Consider the following 25,392-nt stretch of genomic DNA (forward strand, 5'->3'; position numbering starts at 1 on the left):
TAGTAATTACCAAAACTTATTTTACGATTCATAAAGTGGGAATAAATTTACTAACAGGCAGTAAGACAATGAAAATGTGAGTTATTCCATGAAATACTATATAAAGTATGACATGTATATTTACATATATCTAAACCTATATGTGTTTATATCTTTAATTTAAAATAGGATTCTGCAGATAAAATACATTCACTTAAACCCAAAGTCTAACTCTAATTTAGAGCGAGATATAATGTACCTTGAAGTGTAATATCTTAAAGACAACATTCCCGTGATGGAATGACTTTAATTATAGTCATTAATAATTTCCCTGTATATACAGGGTCTCCACTCTCCTTGTCATATTCTATTTAGTAATCTCTAAAGCCAAGTCTCACTTATGTCCATATTTAGAAGGTAAATTTTGCAGAATGTTGAACTAAAATATCTCACTTCAAAATATGTTCTTCTCTAGAAACATTTATGCTTTTAACCAGCCTCAGTGCTCTTGGCTGGCACCCCCGCTGATTTTGCTGACAGCAGAGAAACTACTGGTGCTCTGGAGTCATCCTAGTCATCTTTTATACTTGGAAAATATGGCACTTTGCTCTAATTTTATTCTCGATATGGAAAATGGTGTCTGCTAATGCCTAGAATAGAACCATGGTATTTTGTAGTGAAGGACATTTCTTTTTTAGCATTTCCTTATTGAGAATAAAATATTGCAAGCAACTATATTTTACAACTTTACTACAATATACAGTCTAGCTCAGCTCTCAACCCATATATACACACACACATATACGGAGTATGTAATAAATATATGTAAACATAGAGTACATACGAGTATACAATAATTATGTTTCTACTCATTATTATGCTTCTATTTATCATCAATCTGAATACTTCTTGTAATAAATAACAAATATTTGACTAGCTTGAACATTTTAAGAAGCTGGAATGATAACACATATTCACATTTTTCCTGTAAAATTAGATATAGTTCATTTTATTTATTTTTATTTTTATTTTTTGAGATATAGTTCATTAAACAAAGGTATCTTAGAGGAATACCTAGCCCAGTTGTTCCAAGGAGTACATATATTGAAAGATTGTCATATTCTATCTTCTTTGTAAAGCATCCTAATTCTCCTTACTATATTCCATATTTATCTTTCCTGGGTCTCTTATGATGTGTTTTCAACCCCCTTTTCTACTTCCCAGTATCTTTCTACTTCTCCCTTTTGTTTCTTTTCTGTAAGGCACTGTTATTTTTTTTCTTTATTTTTTTAATAATAAATTTATTTTTTATTGGTGTTCAATTTGCCAACATACAGAATAACACCCAGTGCTCATCCTGTCAAGTGCCCCCCTCAGTAAGGCACTGTTATTATACCTATCTTATTTCTCTCACGTATAACCCAGAGATGTTTTCATACTATCTCTCTTTCTTTAGATAGATGATAGACAGATCATAGATAGATATATCTAGATATATCTAGAATATCATAGATAGATATCCTAGCTATCTATCCATTCTGTCCTTGAAATTCAGTATACGTTAGGATGTATTTAATAGCAAAAACCTAGTCAAATATATTTAAACACTAAAAAAAGATACTAACAGCTATGAACATTATACGGGAGGATGACCTTGGGAAGTTTTGATACAGTCGCTAAAAAATATCAGTGAAGAAGAATTTCTCTCCATCTCTGCACAGATATCTATGATTTCAGACTTTATCTTAAGGCTGCCTCAGTTAATATGCATATTTTTATTTCACATCCAAATGATAACAGATAATATTTCTGGTATCTTCTGTGCAAATACTGGGATTCTGTTACTCTCGTTGGCCTGAAATAGTTCACCGGCCTTGAAATGAAATGACTCTTATGGCTAGAGAGATGAAGAATTTATTTTGGGACCAACCAAGGGAACTCTGGGTAAGAGCTGTCCCGATCCCCATCCCTGCCCAAACATACACTCTGAATTCTACACAGTGAAAAAGGATAGACTTTTCTAAAGGGAAACCAATGGTATTTTGGTGGAAATAAATGCTGAGGAAGGACTCAACAAATGCCCCTATTTTATGATCTTTCTCGTAAATCAGACATTTTTCCCCTTCCATTTATACCACTTTCTGACCAATTTGGTTCTTCAATTTTAATGAAAAATATGGTCTGCTTTGCTCTCAAACATTTGTTTCCACATTTGTTCTACTTCATAATCTTAGCTATTTTACAACATACGATGTCATTCATATTTTATAAGAAATCATGGGGAGGGGAAATGCCAACATGCTAAGCTTAAAATCAGTTTGATCTTCGCCAGTTACATAAATTTAAATATATTAATAACAGAGAAATAAGCCACCCACCTATGAGCTCATCTGTCTTCACAGGGGATGCTTCTTTTAAAAAAATACTAGAGAAAGATCAGAGTAATTATTATATCTAAAAACAAATACAAAAGAGAAACAGGCTATCAAAATAGTTTTGTGGTCCTGGGTGGCTGAGTTACTTGAGCATGGTTTTGGCTCAGGTCACAATCTCATGGGTAGTGAGATCTTGCCCCAACTCGGAGCTCCCCACTTAGCAGGGAGTCTGCTTGAGGACTCTGTCCTGCTGCCCCTTCCCCACAACCTCAAAATAAACAAATAGGTCTTTTAAAAAAAATAGTAGTTTCATAAAGCTTAAACTTTATGCATGCAAAATTTTAAATGTAACAAAGAAGATGACTGATTTGATTTTTGGAGGGAAAATAAAACAAAGAATGGAAGAATTGAATTGACACCAGTGTAACCTTTCTCTGCTTACTACTTCTAGGGAATATGTTCTTTGACAATTCTTCAAGGGAACTGTACCTTTCAACTCCAGAGAACTATTTCCAACACCTCTACACTAGATAAGAAATTATAAGATCCCATAAATACTCAACATTTCTATATGAACATGCTTTTCCCCATGTTCTTCATTTGTTGAATATGTAAGATCTTACTAATTTTGGTAATCTTCCACATACTGATATAATAATAGAGTGTTTAGTTTTTATACGTGTATTGTGATATATCAAAATCCTTAAAATACAAATGTAAAAATAAATCCTGTGAATTATAAGTTTCTCGTTGTTTTACATTTATTTGCAGTTTAATACATATATATTATGTTCATCTGTTTCTTCAGGTGACAATAAATCTTAATTTATTCTGGCATTTAGTTGAAAATTTGCCACTCTTGTCATCCGTTATTTATGGAATAAACCACTTTCAGATATGAGTCTTCTGGTTCAAAGGTTCTATATAGTTCCAGACAGGATTGCTGTGGGAAGTTTTATAACTAACCACATCCTGATAAAATTTATGAACTTAGAAAAAAAGGGGAAAATCTTGGGGGCTTTCATTGAAAATAACAAATTATCTCTAAGCTAAAATAAATAGCCTTTCAGGTCCAGTATCTTCCATTCTGGGAACCAAAAGACAACGGAATAGCAGCCACATACTAAAAGATGAAAGGACGGCGGAAGAGGCCTGTCTTCTTCTTAGTGTATTCCCACTCACATAGTTTCTCAAGCCCCAAACTTAGGAATTATTGAATTATCTTTTCCTCCATTATTCATATCTAAACTATTTGTTCATTTGACAAATGAACACTTTTATGGAGCCTATGTATTTTTATGTGTTGTGCAAGTTTTAGTGACACTATGACCAAAATGTTAATCCACTTCCTATACGGAGCTACCATTCCTCTTAAGTCAGACCTGTTTGGGTAACTGTAATGGACTAAATGTCTTTCCTTTTCTAGTCTTACTCTGCTATAAAAATTTCTCCAAGGCACTTCTGGATTATGATACTTAACTATTCAAGGTACATTGATAACTTTCCATTTTACTTAAAATAAAATCCAAACCCCTTATTTGCTCTTCCATGCTCTGTGTAGTCTCCCCACTTACCTTCGCATACACATTTCTTACCTACGACTCTCAAATTTAGTCATTTAGTCACTGGCCTGAAACCTCACAAGCCTTTCTATTTCTGGAACAGTGCAATTTTTTTCTGCCTTGGGGCCTTTGCATTGGCAGTTCCTTCTGCATAGGAAGTCTTGCTTCGGGCTGGTCCATTCCTTTATTTCAATCTAAGCTCAGACATCATCGATTCCATGAAACCTTCCCTGACTAATTATTAGGCCTTCCATTCTCTCATATTTACTTTAAAAAAAAAAAAAACACACATAACATTAAACTTCATTTAAAAAAATTATATGTGTATTAAATGTTTCCTTATCCTTACCTCCTACTATGCACACTAAAATATAAGTCCTACGAGATCAAAAACCTCTTTTTTTTTTTTCCTAATGTATAGCTGGGACCTAAAAAAATATCTGACAAAACTGTTGGAAGAAGAAACATGATTTTCATTTTTTGAATGGATATTAAATTCACTCTAGAAGCTGAGAATCACAAGGATAGTTTCAAGAGTACCTTGAACTCTATTCTTTTCTTTTCAATCTGAACTGAAACAAAAAAGGATTCTAAAAAGAACCTGACCTCATAAATTTCATAGTAGTAGGTACTTTTTAACCACAGGAGTCTCATTAGCTGATATCCTTTTTCACCTAATGGCTCTTTGTCTCTGAACTTTCTAGTAATTTCCTCTCTCTTGAGGTCACTAGAAGGCTCCAAGCAAGGATATTAAGCTAATCCCAACCAAAACCCCAGGATTTCATGTGGAAGTATCCAACTAAGTAATAAAGTATTGAGGTAGAAAGAAACAAGCTTGAACTCTCTGTTAGATGATCTTATTTATTCTGGCTTAGGAAAGCAGTTTTTTTTTAATGAGTTAAAGATAAAAAGACTGTCCGTTACCACCTACATATCAAAGTCAATGACTTTTATTACCAAACAAAATAATTTGTCATTCATTAGAGAGGATTTAATTGAAGAAGCATACCTAGTACACCATGTATGATTCTAAGTTAGTAAATATTGTGTACTGTCATGTTCCTAATATATAAAGCATTACAATTAAATGCTGTTGCACAAATGCTACAAAGAAAGTAAATAAATTTCAAATAAGTGAATAGATGAAATGAGAAGAGACCTAGGAGCAGAAAGGTTCAGAAAAATGAACATACAATAAGATAAAATATTTTATGAAGTCTTAACTGGTAAATGAATATAAAAATCACTTTTTCGTTTCTCATTGATGGGCCAATTTTTTTTTTTTTTTGGTAAACAATTCTAACCATAATCAGTTCTGTGTAACTGTAGAAAAATAATCTATTAAATATATATGTATACATACTGGATAATCAAATGAAGGAATCCATCATTTTTCTTCCTTTTAATTCCACCAAGCCATTCATTTTAGAATACAGTATAGCCTGGATGGAATCTGATTTACATTAAGATAATCAAACCTTATCGAGAAATGAAATTCAGAAATGATTTAACACCTATATGTGCATATGTCAGTGGGTTTGCAAGTATGTGATTCCTTGACTATGCTATAAAGAAAAATAAAACAAGGGTAATTAAAATAAATGATACTACATTAGAAGAAACAATGAAATAGATTTTTGTTTCTAATTAAAAAATGACAGTGAATACAACAGTTAAAAATGTAGACTGATTCAAGTGTGTTGTATTATAATTCAATTTCTATGTGCAGGGTTTCTGATGTACAATTTTTAGTAATGACTCCCAACAGCAGCAACAGAGGAGTTATCCTCCTTTTTTTTTTTTTAATATGCTAGTTTTATTCTTAGGTAGTGTAGTAAATATTAAAATCTTTTCAAAAATCATTTGTGTTTATTTGTAGGATAAGTTAGGTTTTAGACCCAGGTCACTAGGATGCAGTATTTCATGTGGATGATGGGCAGCAAGGCATTCAAAAGACTTATTGGACACACAGGACTAATCTTTAGTTGTTCAGATTGTCTGACTGCTTGTGGGGTCTCTGCAATGTTTGACCCTTTCCTGGTAAGTGTTCCAATCTTTATAATGAGAACCAAAGCAAACCACTGGGATATCACTGAACTGGAACAAGAGTTGGCCAACTATGGCTTTATGTGCCAAATCGGACCTACGGACTCTTTTATAGGGCCTATAAGTTACGAATAACTTTTACATTTGTAGCAAGTTTAAAGAAAACAAAACAAAACAAAACAAAAAACCCAAAGACTGTGCAACAGATATATTTACTCTCTCGCCGTTACAAAAAATGATTCTATGAACCCTGGCGCTGTTTCCAGGATGACATGTATTTTATCCATCTTGTTCATCACCATAACAAGACTAAAGTGCTACCAAAACATAGAAGACCCATAATAACCACCTGCATAAAGAAAAGGAGAAACTGTGATTACAGTTATAGGACTATAAAATATTAAGACTGAAGGGAAAGTACAAATATACCAAAGATGGCAAAGAGGATCAAAATAGTTAAATTAATTCATCAAAAAAATTCAGAGTTGAAGTGCCATTATCTGTTTTAACTCTGACTGCAGTCTCTAGCTCAATGTGTGTATATGGATGTTTATACAACAACAAAATTGTATGGGTTACTCTATGTAAAGTATCATAACCTTTTTTTTTTTTTTTTGCTTCAAGGAGTTTCCTCTATCATTAAGTTAATCTCTGGAATATATTATTTTAAGAACTACTTCTACATAGTCCAATGGTTTGATTTGATTCTGTTTTTTTTCCCTCCATTTCTATTTTTTACTATTACAATAATATTGTGATAAATATCTTTTCAATTGACACATCGTCAAATTTCCACTTACTAAGAATTTCTCTCTAACAGGTTTACTACTAGTTTAAAGGATCAGGACAGTTTTATTCATCTTGTTACATTACGTCAAATTGCTTTCATCATATATTGCATCTGTTTACACCATTACTAGCAGTACACAAATGGGTCTGTTATGAAAATTTCATCCACTCATTTAAGTGACTTCACTCATGACTTCATTCATTTAAAACAAATTAATATGCCCTTTAGACATGACATCATTCTCAAAGCAAGATGTGTATAAAATTGCTAATTTTATGACAGTGATGAGTAAGTAAATTTTGCCCATATATACAAGGTTGTGAAAAATCATTTGTTGTAAGGTTCCAAGATCTTTCTTCCTGTTTTACCTGCTTTAATCAGTTTATTTATATATCTTGCAAACAATCTGATTTTCTTTTTAACATTAGCTTTCTCTTTTACTAATCCCACCAAAAAAAATTTACTTTGCCCTCTATTCTAAGATCCTCCCTTAGGTTGTCATACATACTTTAACTTAATATTATTATATTTACATGATGCCCCTTATATACAATCACACAAGACTGTGAGGCATAGCTTTGCAATTTTATGCAGTGAATTTCAGTATTGAGAGGATAAGAATAAATACATTTTGTAAACATATTAATCAGGCTTAGGCTATCAATATTTCCATATCTATATATACATATGTACAGATAGTGAGCAAACCACGATATAAGATGCATTAAAGCAGACTAAGAAACATGTAAAATATTAAAAGATATAAAATCTGAACTTAAATGATAAAACTTATAATATTGAGTAAAAAAAAATTAGAAACACTATAGAAGGAAACCATTGCCAGATAAAGTGTATTAATTCATTTTCCCTTAGTGAAGCTCTGAAAGGATTGCATTTTGTTGATTAATGGGTGGTTATATTAGTTGAATATGGTTCACTGAATTACAAGCAAATGTGACATATTTCACAGATTGGCCTTAATAGTTGTAATACCATATTCAATAGGTATCAGTGTTGGCATAATACTTCTAGGTTAGGAATCTCCATGACACTGTCAATATAATTCCTGTTGGAATTGGTGACGATTAAAATTTGAAATAAAAAATAAGATATAGTGTTTATCCCACTTCTAGTCTACTTTGCTATTTGTTGTAAGAACCAGCTAGTTGGTGAAGTTTGCAATTTCCTACATCTTAGTGAGGATATTGGGTTCATAGGAACTGCACAAAAGGTGCCATTACATCTAAATTGCTTTGGTGATCCCTGCTCATACAAATTCCCAGACTAGGTATTACATTATTATTATTTAATTGATACATTTTCTGTTATGATTTTTCTATTGCATATTTAAGACTGTATATGTAATTAGGCACATCTTCATTTCGTCTTTCCCTATTGACCACCTGATACTTTGAGATATAGTCTAATTAAAAGTCATGTGGGCAAATGGAAAGTAGATTCACATTGAAATATTCATTTCTTTAAAATTGGTAAACTCTTTACTGATGTCAATTGAACTAAAATATCTCTACTAATTTCACCTTGATTGAATTTACTGTGTCCTCTAATTATTTGTATTTTCCATCTACAAAATATACATTACTCAATAAATATTCAAAATTTTATTTAAAAGTAACATGCAAGAAAGATGCATTAATTGTGTGTGTGTGTGTGTGTGTGTGTGTGTGTGTGTGTGTGTGTTTGTATCCATGTATGTATGTATTTGGCCACCAATGGCAAACCCTACTTATGTCTCTGTGGATATGGTGTGTCTTTTGATTAAGAGAAGTGTGTTTTTTCTCTTTTTCAGTATAGTCGACACACAATGTTACTTAATCCATAAGTGGACTAAGGAGTGCACTTGTGATGAGCACCAGGAGTAATGTAGAAGTGTTAAATCATGATATTGGACACCAGACTCTAATATTACTCTGTATGTTGACCAACTTGGATTAAAATAAAAACTTATAAAACAAAACAAAAAGAGAGCATGAAATTTTTTAAGTGTATTTTAAATAAAGCTTCAACTATAACTTGCTTGTTTTGATGTTATTGAGCTCCACCATGATCCAATTCAGTGTAGTGATTTTGTATACAGCCCTTAGTAACTCCTACATAGTCAGTGTAATGAAAAGTGTACAGCGAGTTATCTGGTGGATTTGTAATCCCTCCATTCTCTGGAAGATGGTGATATGAACGCTTGACTTTCTAGAATCATGAATTTATTTGGACATTACAATGGAGTGTACCAAAGCAACAATATACTTAGTAGAAAAGTGTTCTCCAATTAGTTTTTCCCAGTGAATGCCAAAGCATCCATTTAATTCTTTCAAATATGTACTTAATCTTCAATGACTAGAAAACAAATATAGTATTGATTATATAATTTACTAAAATGGCTAATCTTTAATGGTGTTGTTTCAATCCAGGACTAACCTTTATCAAAGATTGCTATTTGAATCAAACTTTCCTAAGCTGTTGTTCTTTCAAAATGTGTTCATACATCATTCTTCATTTTTACTTTCCTGAGAAATGTTGCATATTCAATTCCACTTTCCTAAGACCTAAGACTACACTATTATGATTTAAGTTCCCATCAAATAAAGTTGAGCCCTTTTCCTTACAGTGAAGGTTATTGACTTGATCTGCATTTAAATAAAATATAAACCATGAAAACTAAAACATATGCTTTAATTTATTATTTAATGTCAAATCCTCTCAATTGAGCCTAAATTTTAGCATCATTTCATAAAAGATAATCTGCCTGTTATATTGTTTTAATAATTAACACTCTATTACTATTAATAACATTTAATCATATTAACACTATCACTATTAGTAACTTTAACACTGAGATTTTACCAGGGTAATTTCAATAATATTACTACAAACTTTAAATGATTAATTGAAAAAAGGAATGGGTTTGCATATATAATATATTATTGATATTTAATGATAGCTCAGAAATAATTTTCTATGCAATTATAAGAATGTTGGGAGAAACTTGCATAATCTTGAAATAAAAATATTCAACTATCACAAATCACATTTTTAATAGCTCAGGTTAATAAAGCATTCAGGTTAAAAAATAAAACTTATTAGAAATTCAGCAAAACAAAAATTGGCAAAGGTTTCAATATATTTGAAAATGTTGTAATTTTTTTTCTCACCATTTCATTATTTAATTCTATAGTTACCTTTGCCATTTTCTGAATTATGGTAAGTGAAATCCAGAATTTAGTATTCATCATTAGTAATTCTGGAAAATTATATAAAAATATCTTTCTCTGATATAAACAATATTACATTGCAATTGATTTTAGTTATATTTTAATGAAACATAAACTGAAATTCTTCTTGTCACTAATATTACTGTAAGAAAATAAAATATAAGTGATCCTTGAACAGTATGTTAGTTAGAAGTACCAACCTTCCATAGACAGTCAGAAACTCATATATCCTTTGACTCTCTCCAAAATTAATTAGTAGTATCAGACTGTTGACCTGAAGCTTTATTGATAACCTAAATAATTAACAATTATATTATATATGTATTATATATTGTATTCTTTCAATAAAGTAAGCTAAAGAAAAAATATTTGAAGAAAATGATAAGGAAGAGAAATTACATTTACTATACTGTGTTTATTGAAAATAAAAACCATGTTTAAGTGAACCTGCAAAGTTTAAACTCATATTGTTCAAGGGACAATTGAGTTTAAAATAAGCATTAAACATTTGTATGACTAAAAGAGTAAACAACTTTTATATCACATGAATTTTTTCATACTTAGATTTTTATTCAGGATAAAATAAATACATAGATTAATTTAGAATGATTCATATAGCTGAGATTAATTTTTCTGGATTTTATTTTGAATATGATTTGTCAATTGGTTAGCATCCTATATGTCATTGGATTGAGTTCAATCTCATTTTTAAGAATAATACTAGAAAGTGCTGACTAGTCTAAATTAGAGGTGGGAAGTGGAGTAAAGGAGCACAAGGAAACAAAAAACATTATTTATTTACCCATTCATATTTTATTTTATTATTTTTTTAAGATTTTATGTATTTATTTGAGAGGGAGAGAGAGTGTGTGTGAACCAGGGTGGGAGTAGAGGGAGAGAACAAGCAGATTCCCTGCTGAGTGCAGAGCCTGATGCAGGGCTCGATTTCACAACCCTGAGATCATTATCTGAGGGGAAACCAAGAACCAACTGAGCCACCCATGTGCCCCTACCCACTATATTTAAGATGCATATTTTTCTTTTTAAGTTCTATATTCTTACTCATTTTTGTCAGTGAATTATCTAGTTATCAGTTCAGGCATCCCTTATCTTCTTTCTCTCTCTACGGAACAAATTCATTCCAACTCCTCCCATATTTTGACAGCAAAGAGAAAAAAAATTTGCTCATTTCTAGTTTCCTTTGACATATAGAATCCTTTAAGTTCTCACAAAAATATATGACCTTTTATTAAAAAAATCTGTTATTATATATCCCATTTATATATAGATATAATACTAAATTATTGTTCATATTCCTCATTATTTTATTTTATTATGGCTATCCAAAGGCAGAAGTAAATTTGTAATTTACATATGAAATTGAAATTATCATAAGAAGAAAACTTTTATTTAAATTTTAGTCTAAAGAAAATACAACAAAGAAATTAGCAACTATATAGACTTTAATTGATAATCTTGAGATATCTACAGTAAACAGGGGCTAATGGAATTAAAAAAGGCTGATGGGCCTTTCATACCTGACTGAAATTTCCTAAAAAAAATTCATCACTAATGTTTACTGTGAAAATGAAACATATCAATGCATGCAAATATTTATATCTATTATCTATCTATCTATCTATCTATCTATCTATCTATCTATCATTGTTTTGTATCTTGTAGTAACATGACTCTTTGACAAGTATACAATTCTGGCATAGAATTAAAGAGCTCAGAAAATGAGTGTTTCTCCTGAAAAAAATAAATACACAGGAAAAATTGTATAGTGTTATACTGCTGAAGAGATTAAACTCCATCATCAAAAATTCCATATGAAAAAAATTGCAATGTTAGTTGTCACTTAATAGTTCTAAAATAGGACATTAAAAACCAAAATAAAAAGCAAAATGTTTCAATATCAGTCTTATAATACCAGAAATATATAAATATGTATTTAACTTTATTTAAATTAGTTTCATATGTTTAACATATTTAATATACTCATAACTTAGTATGTTATAATTTTTGATCCTCTCTAGTTTTTGTAAAAAATGGATTATTACTTCCTATGGAACTATTTTACATTAATTTATAAATAAATAATGAGGAGAATCATGGGAAAAAGGGATGATATAAACAGCACCTCCTATCTTAAGAGTTTTTTTCCAAAGGAATGATTTGGTGCTTTCTTGACCTTTTGCAGAGCAATTGTTTTCCAGCATTGCAAATTTTGAAATAATTAATTAACATGTGATGACTAGCAACTGAAATAACTATTTAAACTATGAGAATACACTATTTTGATGATAAAATAATTAATTTGCCAACCATTTGACTTCCATAGGGTATTATTCTAACAAGTATATCATTCATTTGATAACTGGTAATCACACTTAATAAGGGTAGGGTTCTACTATGAAGAACTGCCAAGTTGTTTAAAATAACATGCACCAAAAAAAAAAAAAATGGAGCAATCTTACTGAACAGAATATAATACAAATAAATCACTGAGTGTTTCTAATAAAATTTAACAACAAGAAGTATAACCAATATGACAAATCCTTTGGCCCACATTCTCACTTGACCCAGATACAAATCAGTGTATAAGCCTACTTTTTTCTTTCATACATTGTCAAGGACAAAGAGCTCCTTTCTTCTTTCTGCCTGTGTCAACTAACAAAGTAAACCAATAACTACAACAAAGAAGACATGCTGTAAATAACCCAAGACTGGCAGTGCAACTTTACCACATTTATGTTTTACAAAGCTATTTTCATAATATTTAAATCTGAAAAAGTCAGTCAAAATTTACTCTGTTCCTTGTACTAAAAGTAAGCCATGCTCTGAAGGGGTAAAAGGAGGGTATGTATAGTTCCATTTCAATGCTATCTTTGTCACTGATAGAGGTGAGACTGCTGGGATTGATTAATAGGCTCTTAATAAAAGAGTTGAAACCTACTTCCTTCATGACATGAATTTTCAGCCACATTTTGAAGTATTGGAGAAGAAACGTATTCATGTAAGAGATGATTAACGTGAGCCAGGGCAGTGTTTGTACAGACTATTATCCAAATGTGCCATGTATTTTCACATCTTCATATTTTTGTGTACAGTGCCACTTCTGCTGAAATTCAACCTCTTCTTATTTACTCGAGGAGAAAAAAAGTTTAATTTTCAAGGTCCAAGCTGGATATCTAACGAGGTAATATTGTGACCAATTAGCCAACATGCTTCTTTCCCTCCACACTTACAATTACTGTCATTAAGCCAGTTAGATTGGAATTGTTCATTGACTTGAGGAGTTGTCAGCAAAAGCAAAGTCAAACTCAATAGTACTGGTCTTATAGTAAGAAATGTATCTAAAAACAAGTTTCTGAGACTGTTTTTCTCCTTTCTCAAAGGACATTCTAGCCATTAACTGAAAAAGAGCAATAAAGAGAGAACAGTAGAGCGAGATATTGGTTTGAATGTTATACCTACTCATCCACCTCACTGGCTCTGGTATGAGGAAAAGGGACTGGAGGTGGAACCCTCAGATAACAGGGAGGATCTGCTAGTAGGCCTCCTGGTGTTCTGTGTCCTATCGGGAACTCTGGCTGGCAAACCACATACTGGTTTGAACTCCCAGCATAAGCAGGGCAGAGACCAAAGGGAAGCTTCATGGAAGGGTAAGCCAGCTGTACTGATTTCTGCAAACCCAAAGAATGGATAATAATAGATGAGAGGACTTATATCTTTAAGGAAGAATAAGAAAAGACCCAAGACTTCTACCAATCTATTTTAAATAATTGGATATAATAGCAAGTGCAACATGGGTACAGAGGGAACACAGCTATTTAGCAGATGCCTTCTTGGAAGGAGAATAGTTACCACAGACTACATGAGATAACAGAAACCTTACTGGATGTTCTGTAACGACTTTTGGTGGGAACTTTTCTTATTCATCACATCATGCCCACTTATGACTTGAAACTAGTAAGTATCTCCAGCATAAGTGCAAATCCAAAAAAGGAGAGGGAGAAAACTTTAAAATAATCCAAGAAGTACTGAAGTTGCTTAGTTTGTTCTAAAATTATCAACTTAAAATATCCACTACTGGAAATCCTGGATGGTATATTGGGGCTTTGGAAAGGACCTAGGTGCAATTATCTTAAAAATATTTTCATATGCAGTATATATGGCATATTATATCATTCGCATTGCACATGTCATCTCAAAATGAAGGCTTCCATGTTCCTCTTCTTAGTCAAATCAATTGCTCCTCTGTTAAATTATAGAACTTTGTTTACAGGTGTTTTATAGCATGCACAAGGACGTTTATATATTAGAGTTGTTTATGTACAGATTAGTCTCCCAGTATAATGGTACATTTTCAGGTGTACTGAAAATACCTTTTCAAATATGGATCTCTCAGTTCCTAACAGAGGACTTTGTATGTAGAAAATGTACCACAAACGTGAATTTAATTGTATTTAATCTGACTGACCTGAATTGAAAACATGGAGGAAGATGTTCTAAGTACAGTGTATATTAAACATATTTGTGTAGATTAAGTGTCAGTACTGATTTTGGAGTCCAAAGCATAAAAGATACTTATAATACCAGGTGGAAATAAGAATTTATCACAAAAGTGATGTTGAAGCAGAGAGAAAAAAAACATTGGACCACAAACAAGAATGATGGCTTCCTTGGACTATTTGTGAAAACATTGGTTCTATGATCATGAACAAGTAAAAAGTATGTTTTACTCTCTTGAAATAGTAATAATATTTATCTTGTAAATCTAATAGAATTCCTAAAGATTAATATATGTGAACACATTTCCTGTAATATAAAGGACACTGCGGTGTATTGCTACTGTTGTGTTTATTAATATAATAAGTAATTATGAATAGTTAAAATGATTTATATTGAAAAAGATATTTGTTCAATAAACATATGCAAGGCACTGTTCTCAGCAAAAAAGATTTAGGAAGGGAAGAGACAGATTTCTTTTCATTCATGATTTTTTTTTCTTTAATAAATTATGTAAGTAGTATTCTTGCCAGTTTTTAAGAAGACAGCAAAAATTTCAAATTTAACTTTACAACGATTTAATTTTATAACATCTATTGAGGGACATTCCTTAGAGATATTGCTGCGATAATTAGTGGTCAGAAAGGAAGTTCAACATTAGTTATTTTTAAACACTTCAAGTCTTCTTGAAAAGAAGACTTCTCTGTAGTCTAACTCAGCTTGAAGTTTTTCAATTCTGAGTTATTAAATATTCTGTTTAATCTTTACTAAATAATAATTCATATCCTTTGTTTAAGAAGGAATCAATCCTAACCTCGGCAAACATTGTCTCCACAGTACTATTTGATCATGCATCTGTGGCATGCAGAAGAATATGTATATTAAATATACACAGTAATTAATATTTGTAGAAAAATAAAAAGTCATGTAAGAAGTTATGCTAAAGAAAAAAATTAAAAAAAAACAAACAGTAAAGTAGCTAATGTATGCGGAACTGGAAATACAACTGAAAAGCAACTTAAGGTAGCCAAATATTGCAAGACAATTTGTCAAAATGAATTACTTATTGAATGACCATTATAAAATAATTTTCAACATTTACATTAAGTATTCTAAAGATTTTGATATGTAGATGGAACTCAATATTTTATGAATAAATGAATAAAGGGAAAATTCACTAATTAAGTTAGCTTGTATGCCATGAACCAAGGATTGTACTTTAATAAGACGATATAAAAACAACAAAAAGAAAATAGTAAGCTAACCTATCTCCAAAGCATATGGCCAGAATCAGCTAGGCACTTGTGATAAAAGGAGAAAACGTTTGCTTTTTGAGTTCAAGGACCCACAAATTGATTTCATTGGTGTGGTAGAAATAAATATTTTGGGCTCTCTCTGAAGACATCTACAAAGTGTATATAATTATGTATTGATTTATTGGTTGATTGACTGCAAAGTGGTTTTATTTCCCCATCTGTGCCATTAAGAAAAAGGGTCAAGAGAAAAAAAAATAAGCTCTTTTTTCACGTGGATGAGGCTTTTTTATCAGCAGTCATTTCATACTTCTACATTTTGATAAACTACACCCAAATCTATGGAGCCCCTCCAATAATATTTAAAATTACTCTGAGAAAAGTTAAGTCTGTTTCAACCACTGTTGTTCATCGAGATGACTAAATTGAATATGGTGCTTTAGCCTCCTTTCCTTAGAAATTAGAAACTGAATTACCTCGAGAGACAAAAGGCCTAAACTCTACTTTATAGCCTGATACTGCACCTTTAAATGGATATGGATGGTAAGAATTGGATCGTTAGCATACTGGAAACTAAGAATCAAGATGAATCTTGATATATCTGAATTTTCTCTGTCTGTACTTGGACATTTGAATTACATTTCTAACTCATTAAATTGTACAATTAACTTTGATGGGTAAAGTGTAGAGTATATAGTAAGATGGCTAAAATACATATTCTTTTTGACCCATTAATTCCATATTTAAGATTGAGCCTAAAGAAATAGTCCAAAAGGTGCAAATTAATATATGTACGAGAATGCTTAGTACAGCATTATTTATCACAATGAAAAAGTGGAAATTTCCCAAAAGTAGAAAATCAAATAAATTATGCAGTATCATAAGATGAATAGCAATAAACCCACATATAAAGAAACTTAGAGGTATAGGAAATTCCTCATTGTAGCAGATTTAATAGAAGTAGCATCTTTAATAGAACTAGATATAAAACTGTAAAACACCATCATCACATACTGAAAATATCTTTAATTAGAGAACAGCACATGACATTCATGTTATATCTGAACCCCAGATGTGATATGTCCAATTGGATGCCCAATTTTTAAATAAATGTTTTCCCAACATTAGAAATTAAAAGATTTTATATAGAATCTGACAACCATGTATATCTTAAGGATCATAAAATTTCCTATAAAGAATATGTTCATGGGGCATGACTAAAAGATCCACATATATCTACCCCACACAATATTCTAAATATGTTTCCAAGTAAAAAACTGTTAGAATTTCTACAAATTTTAGTTTTAAAAAAACTTACATTCTTAATTTCTACTCAAGGTATGTAAATAATTTCCATAGATAGGGAAAAGAGTATTACCATTTGAAAAATGAAAACAAATTATGAAAATAATAAATAATTTGAATATAAGACAGTTTGTACATAAAATTCAATGTAACAAAGATTTACCATGTTATCCAAGAGAAGAGAAAATTGTTGGTAGAGGAGGGTTGTGAGAGACATACTTTGGAAGGCTATTCTTTCTATAGCATTTCTTCAGTAATACTTCAGAACTTTGGAGAATCACCTGTATCTTTCATTAAAATTGTACTTCCGAAAGTTTTGGCACAGAAAATTGCCCTTTGAGTAACACAAAATCTAATATAAATGTGCTTCAAGCCATAGGGAAAAATCAGATGTCCTAAAAATAGATTATTTGGAAAAAAGATGGATTTGTACAAGTTGGATATTTCCACAAAGCAACAAGTTGCATGATTCAAATTTGTTCCTCCATCCCCCTCCCCCCCAAAAAAACCCTCAATTTGTTCCCTATGATATATTCTGACAGAAAATATTGTTGAGTGAAGTGGTGACAGTGAGGGTTTCTTTGCCTAAAACCATGTCAAGACGTTGTATTTTTTTTTTTTTCGGTGCTTTTTACAAAGAGGAGCTTTTTACCTGGAAGGTGGCACCACTTTTTGTAAGCTACCATCGGGCAGTTCCAACAGAGCAGTGTCTGTGTGAGGTAAACCTGTAGGATATTACCTTTGAGAAGAGCAGCTTGTTTGGCCAGCAAATCACCTGAGAGAAAAGAGTCAGATTTTCAGGATATTCCTTAGAATCCCTTTCACCTTGGCATTCCAAGAACATGAACACATTTATTTTAGGAATTTGGCCATACCATGCACAAGTTAACTTCTAGCAATATGAAGATGTAATTTTCCACTAGATCATTGGTATCTGCTACAAAAGGAAAAGTACCTCATTAAGTAGCTATAGCTCCATTGTTTCCCCACTGTCTGCTGTTAGGCTCAATTGATCAAATCCATAGACAAAAAAAGATAAAGGAAATTTTGGAAATGAGTTTTAACACTATTGATTATAATATAAAATACAACATGAGGGACGCCTGGGTGGCTCAGTGGCTCAGGTGGTGACCCCAGGGTCCTGGGATCCAGTACTGCATCGGGCTCCCCGTAGGGAGCCTGCTTCTCCCTCTGCCTGTGTCTCTGCCTCTGTGTGTGTGTCTCTTATGAATGCATAAAATCTTTAAAAAAAGAAAAATAAAATAAATACAATGTGAAAGTTTTTCCTAAGAATATAGTAAGCAAATATGAATGAGAAAATAATCTGTTATAATGATTGAGAAATTCTTCCTTTTTTTTTAAGATTTATTTATTTATGATGGACATAGAGGGAGAGAGAGAGAGGCAGAGACACAGGAGGAAGGAAAAGCAGGCTCCATGCAGGGAGCCCGATGTGGGACTGGATGCTGGGACTCCAGGATCGCGCCCTGGGCCAAAGGCAGGCGCTAAACCGCTGAGCCACCCAGGGATCCTGAGAAATTCTTCCTAAAAAATTTTTCTAAGCATTTACATCAGATTTTAGACTTCAATATCTGTTGCAAATACTAACATTTTCTTAAAAAAGAAAATCATTAAATGATTATGAAAATCATAAAGAACTATTTCAGAAATATAATTCTTAACATTTGGAAACATAACCCATTAAAAATCTCACCTGTATTAGAAAGCAGATATATTTTGATCAAATTTTTTTAATAGACAAAACAACATCAATACTACATATAGAGCCTAAGGAATGTAGCCTGGATTTTAATAAAATCCAAACTCATAAATTTAAACATAGTATATGATTAGAAAATAATCTAGGAAATGAAAGAGCACATAAATAGCTCATTTAAAATGAGTAGCTGAAAATTTTATATTGTTTTCAATATTTTAATATACTCCTGAACTCTGGTTCTGTTTCACAAAGTATTAAGAAACTGACAAACACTGCATATACCTGTAAGGTAGTAGCTCAGAGACTGGCTGCATCAAAGGTGCAGTTCCTGGGGCCAATTTCGTAGTCTCAGCATATGCCTGTCATACTGATAAGTTCACCTGGCCACACTCTCACTCCTACTGTTAGTAGCTGGGTTAGCATGTAAATTTACTTTCACCAAACTTATACCAGTTCAGATCTTTAAAGTAAAAAAATCAAATAATAAAATATTCAGGATGAGATTGTCCTATTACCAAGGAACTCTAAACTTTCCAAGATCATAGAGAAGAAAATAACTTATGAACAAGCATAGTTAAAAGGCAGAATACAAGTTAAGTGTAAGTAAATGCAAGGTAATCCATTGATAATAAATATTCCAAGTGTCACAAATAAAACAAAGGCTTATGAAATATACCCCAAGAAAAGAACATAGCAAGCCATATAAATAATTTCATAAAAATGTTGACTTCAAAAAACTAAGAAAAATCTGAAACTGACATACAAAATAGTATCACATCTTTAAAGATAATATCTAACATTTTTGTGATGTCACTTTTCAATTTAAATGTCCTTTTACAGAGTGTAACACACTTGATTTTTAAAACTAGCCTATCATCACTATTTGAGAACATATCATCCCTACTTAAAGATACCTAAATCAAGAAAGTCAGATACCTTTTAGATCAATGCTAATATGCAGTGATCAAAGAGCTACAAATTATTAGGTCTTACTGGTTCCAAATGTTCTTTCTACCTCCATTTCTCTTTATCTAACAAGAAGTGATACAGTGAAGCCTCCTCTGCAATTTAAACCCCTCATTCCCTCCCTGCACATACCATGGGAAACACACTAAACTGGAAAATTTAAGACTGAGAAAAATAAAATCAAAAGTTCAAAAACCTACCGTGCAATATATCTTCTGGAGAGATGAAAATCCTTCTTTCAAATGACTCTTTCACCTGAAGCAAGCAGGTCCTGGAAACAAGAGGGTAAGGAGATGTAAGTGGGAGCTTTGTGCCAATTGGATACCAACACAATAGAGCAGATCTTGTCATACAGGAAAATAAGAGGAAGAAAAACAAGCACTGTGTTTTCTCTACAAACTGTATGGAGAACAGTTTGTAGAGAAAATTGCTGCTACTTCATTTGCAAATATGATTAGGGTGAAATTCATCTGAAGGCAGGGAAATGATGGCAACCATCAATGAAACAGAAAGTATGGAGGAATTTTTATATCAGCAGGTAGGAAAAGTAAATTGAACAGCAACTTGTGTGAGCATGGAAAAATAAGGGGCACCTGGGTGGCTCAGTCGGTTAAGCATCTGACTCTTGATTTCAGCTCAGGTCATGGTCTCAGGGTGGTCAGATCAAGCCCTGCATTGGGCTCTGTGCTCAGTGTGGAGTCGGCTGGAGATTCTCTCCCTCTGTCCCTCCCCCTGCTCACATTGTCAAATAAATACATTTTTTTTAAAAAAGCATGGAAAAAATTAGAGCAACAAAGTAAAAGGGAAACATCAACATAAATCAGACCTAAAGTAAATTAGAAAAGACTTACTAAAAGACTTGGTATCTGATTTAATTACTGGGCTATAGAACACTTCCCCACTCTCCATACCTCACCACCACATTACTAACATTATAGCAACTTTGTTTACTCAGTACGTGATGTCCAAGTGTCAAGAAAAATTACAAGGCATACCAATAGGCAAAAATACAAGAAGACAAGCATCAGAACCACACATGCCATAGATGGTGGAATTATCCAACTGGGGACTCAACACAATTATGGTTAATATGCTAAGTGCTCTGTGAATAAACTACACAGCACGCAGAACTGATGGGCAAGGAAAGCAGAAGACTGAAATCCTAAGGAAGAATAAAAATGAAACCAAAATGAAGAGTGCCTTATAGACTTAATTGTGGGCTGGACATCACTGAAGAGTGAATCTCTGAGGTAAAGCATATTTCAGTAGTATTCTCAAAAGGCAAAAATCAAAGAAAACAAAAACAGGGGAAAATCCCAAACAAAATATTGAGGGTGTATGGGACAACTACAAAGGGTGAAACATATGCCTAATGGGAATACCAGATGAATAAAAAAGAAAAGGAGGAACAAAAGAAGTAGCTGAAAAAATAGGGACTGAGAATTTCCCCCAGTTTTTTGTTAGACACCAAGCCATAGATCCAGGAATCCCAGAGAACAGCACACAGGATAAATACCAAAGTTTAGAAAAGAAAAGTTGAGGACTAAAGATAACAATTACATCTGACTTTTTAGAAATAGTATAAGAAGAAAATGCAGTAAAATGTTGAAAGATATCACCGACCTAGAATTCTGTCCCCTGCAAATTATCTCCCAAAAGTAAAGGAGAATAAAGACTTTTTCAACAAACAAAAATGGAAAGAATTTGTTGCAAAAATATTTTAAAAATTTCTTTAGAGAGAAGGAAAATAATATAGATCAAAAAAACGCAAATCTACATAAAGGACGAGCAGCAAAGAAGGAATTAAGTAAAAGTAAAACAAAAACTTTTATTTTTCATATTTTTTAATTAAACAGATAACAATTTGTTCAAAATAATAATAGCAACCATGTATTAGATTATTATGCTTAGGGATATTGTATATGTGTGTGTGTGTATATATATATATATACACACACACACATACACATACATATATAGGCCTGTGTGTGCTTATATGTAATGAAATGAATGAATGACAGCAATGACACAGGGATGGAAAGTAGAAATAAGAATTATTTTCTTATAGGTTACTCACAGACCTGTGAAGTGATATAGTGTTATTTGAAAGGGGACTTGCATTTTGAAAAGGTATATTACAAAATCAAGGTCAGCAATTTTAAGGAGTACAACAGATATACTAAGAGAGAAAATGGAATTATATAAAATGTTCAATTAAAATTTTAAAAAGGCAGATAATGACTGGAAGACAAAAAAAAGGAACAAAGAACAAGGGTAATAAATAGAAAACAGTAAGGGATATAGTAGGGATTAATTCATCAATGTCAATGGCCTAAATGCACCACTGAGATTGTCAGAGTGAATAAAAAAATATTGGCTAGGTATATTTTGTCTACAAGAAACACACTTTCAATATAAAGATACATATAGATTAAAAGTAAATAAATGGAAGAAAATATATCTTGTTAACACTAATCAAAAAAAAAAAAAAAAAAAGCAGGAGTAGCCATACTAACTTCAAACAGAGCACATTTTAAAGTAAAGAAAATTATCAGGAATAAATAAGAGCATTACATTATTTTAAAAGGATCAATTTTCCAAGAAGATATAACAACTCTTAATGTCTATGTACCCAACAACAGAGTATCAAGCTACATAAGGCAAAAAATGATAGAACTATAAGAAAAAATAAATGAATCCGGTATCAAAACAGGAGACTTCAGCACCATTCTCTCAGAATATAGACAGCTTCAGCAGGCCAAAAATCAGTAAGGAAACAATGAAACCCAGCAATATCATCAATCAACTGGATATAATTGACATTTACAAAATATTTCATCCAACAACAGAATGCACATTTTTCTCAAGCTCACATGTAATACTCACAAAGATAGATCATAATTTAGGCCATAAAATACAATTTAACATTTTGAAGTATAGAAATCATACAATATATACTCTTAGAATATAGTAGTATTAAGCTAGAAATAAATAACAAAAAGACAACTGGATAATACTAAAATACATGGGGATTAAACAACATACTTCAAAATAACATAGGGGTCAAAGGAGTTTCCAGATACATTTAAAATAGTTGAACTAAATGAAAACGAAATCTCAATTTATCAAAATTTGTGAGATGAAGTGAAAGTAGTGCTTAGAAAGAAGCTTATAGCATTGAATGCATATATTAGAAAAGATAAATATTTAAAATCAGCAATATACCTTGGGAAACTAGAAAAAAGGGCAAATTAAATGCAAAGTAGCTAGGATAAAAGAAATAATAAGAATTCGAGCAGAAATCAGTGAAGTTAAAACAGGAAATCAATGAAAATAAAAGTACTTCTTCGAAAAGATCAATAAAACTAATAAATCAATATGCAGGCTAGCTAAAAAAATAGAAGATACATATTATTAATATAAGAAGTGAAAGAGGGGACATCATTACAAGACCTAAGTACATCAAAAGGATAATAAAAGAATACTCTAAACAATTCTATGCCTACAAATTTGATAATTTAGATGAAGTGGATAAATTCCTTGAAAGAATGATTTTCCTAAACTCAAACAAAAAGAAATAGACAATCTGAAAAGAACTATATCTACAAAGAATTTTAAACAATAAACAATGAACTCCCAAAACAGAAATTGCCAGGTCCAGGTGGGTTCACTGGTGATTTCTACCAAACATTTAAGGAAGAAACCAGACAAATACCCTACAACTCTTTTAGAAAGTTAGAAACAGAGGGGATACTTCCTAACTCACTCTATGAGACCAATATATTACCCAAATGCCAATACTGGACAAAGACATTTTTTTTTTAATTTTTTTTTTAATTTATTTATGATAGTCACAGAGAGAGAGAGAGAGAGGCAGAGACACAGACAGAGGGAGAAGCAGGCTCCATGCACCGGGAGCCTGATGTGGGATTCGATCCCGGGTCTCCAGGATCGCGCCCTGGGCCAAAGGCAGGCGCCAAACCGCTGCGCCACCCAGGGATCCCTGGACAAAGACATTTTAAGAAAACTTACAGACCAATAACCTTCATAAACATGGTTGCCATGGATAAACTCTAGCAAAGTAATAGTAAACTGAATCCAAAAAAAATAAATAAAGAATTATACATCACGACCAAGTGGGATTTACCCAAGAATGCAAGGTTGATTCAACATGTGAAAATCAGTTAAAGTAGTTCATCACATCAGCAGACCATAAAAGAAAAATGGCATAATCAAATTGATAGATGCAGAAAAAGCATTTGACAAAATCTAACATATATTTATGATAAAAATTCTCAGTAAACTAGGAATAAGGAAGAGTTTTCTCCAGAATATAGGTTAAAAACTACAAAAACCCTACAACAAACATTATACTTAGAAGTGAGAAACTCATTCATACTTATTAGTGAGAAACCTAAAAAAAAAAAAAAAAAAAAGAAAAAAAGTGAGAAACTCAAAGCTTTCCCACTATAATCGGGTAGAAAGCAAGGATGTCTTATCTCCCCACTGCTTGTCAACATGGAGCTGGAAGTCCTTCCCAGTGCATCATGTCAGGATACAGAATAAAAATGAAGACATAAAACTGTCTTTGTTTGCAGATGCTGTATCAACTATGTAGAAAATCTGAAAGAATAACCTAAAAGACTCCTGAAACCAATACCTTAAACCAGCAAGTGATTATAGCAAGATTGTAGGATATAGGTTAATACACACAAGTTAATTGCTTTCTTATATCCCAACAATAAACAAGTGGACTTAAATAAAAACACAATACCATTTACATTAGCACCCCCTAAAAATAAAATATTTAAGTATAAACCTAATAAATATGCATAAGATCTGTGTGAAGAAAACGAGACTCTGATAAATAATATCAAAGGCTAAATAAATGGAGAGATATCCCACGTACATGGATAGGAAGACTTATATTGTCAAGATGTCGTCATAAATTGATCTATAGAATCAATGCCAATCTCAGCAATTTATTTTATATGGAGAGGTGAAAAATGCAGAGTAGCCAAATATTAGAAAAGAAGAAGAAAGTTGGAGGACTAACTCTACCAACTGCAAGATTCACTCTAAAACTACAGTAATCAAAACAGTGTGGTGAAAGAATAGACAAATAGATCAATGGAGCAGAATAAGAGCTCAGAAACAGGACACTTACAAGTATGGCCAACAGATGTTTGAAAAAAGCAAAGGCAATACAATGGAGCAAAGAGCAAAAAAATGGTCCTGAAATGATGTCCCCATGAAAAATCTGAATCTAAAAAGACTTCATACCCTTCACAAAAAAATAACTCAAAATGCATCATAGCTCTAAATGTAAAATACAAAAGTATCCTACAAGATAACTTTGGAGAAAACCTAGACGACTTTGTGTGTGGTGATGCCTTTTCAGATACAACACGAAAGATATGATCCATGAAATAAATAATAAGCTTGACTTCATAAAATTAAAATTTTCTGTTCTGTGAAAGAAAATGTTAAGAGAACTGAAAGATAAGCCATAAACTGGGAGAAATATTTGCAAAAGGCACAATGGGTAAATAACTGTTATCTATATTATATAAAACAAGACAAAACAACCCTCTTAAGACTCAACAGTTACACTGAGCATCATATGTAAGTGATGAGTCACTAAATTCTAC

The 25,392-nt window shown here is 32.0% G+C and overlaps 1 long non-coding RNA gene across 3 annotated transcripts in view; it reads right to left on the reverse strand.

Moving 5' to 3' along the window:
• The window catches only part of LOC112668235 (uncharacterized), a 236,092-nt gene that overhangs the window by 27,611 nt on the left and 183,089 nt on the right, over positions 1 to 25,392 (reverse strand). For 2 of the 3 annotated variants that reach the window (XR_003141597.3, XR_003141596.3), the window contains exons 2-3: positions 19,942 to 20,012; positions 17,708 to 17,830 (exon numbers count right to left, since the gene is read on the reverse strand). This is a non-coding gene — a long non-coding RNA (uncharacterized LOC112668235). Of the gene's footprint in view, positions 1 to 2,357; positions 2,405 to 17,707; positions 17,831 to 19,941; positions 20,013 to 25,392 lie in introns of all 3 variants that reach the window. The other variant, XR_007408595.1, reaches the window with a different exon arrangement.

This window comes from Canis lupus, chromosome 36 (assembly GCF_003254725.2).
Source record: "Canis lupus dingo isolate Sandy chromosome 36, ASM325472v2, whole genome shotgun sequence".
Classification (NCBI taxonomy): domain Eukaryota; kingdom Metazoa; phylum Chordata; class Mammalia; order Carnivora; family Canidae; genus Canis; species Canis lupus.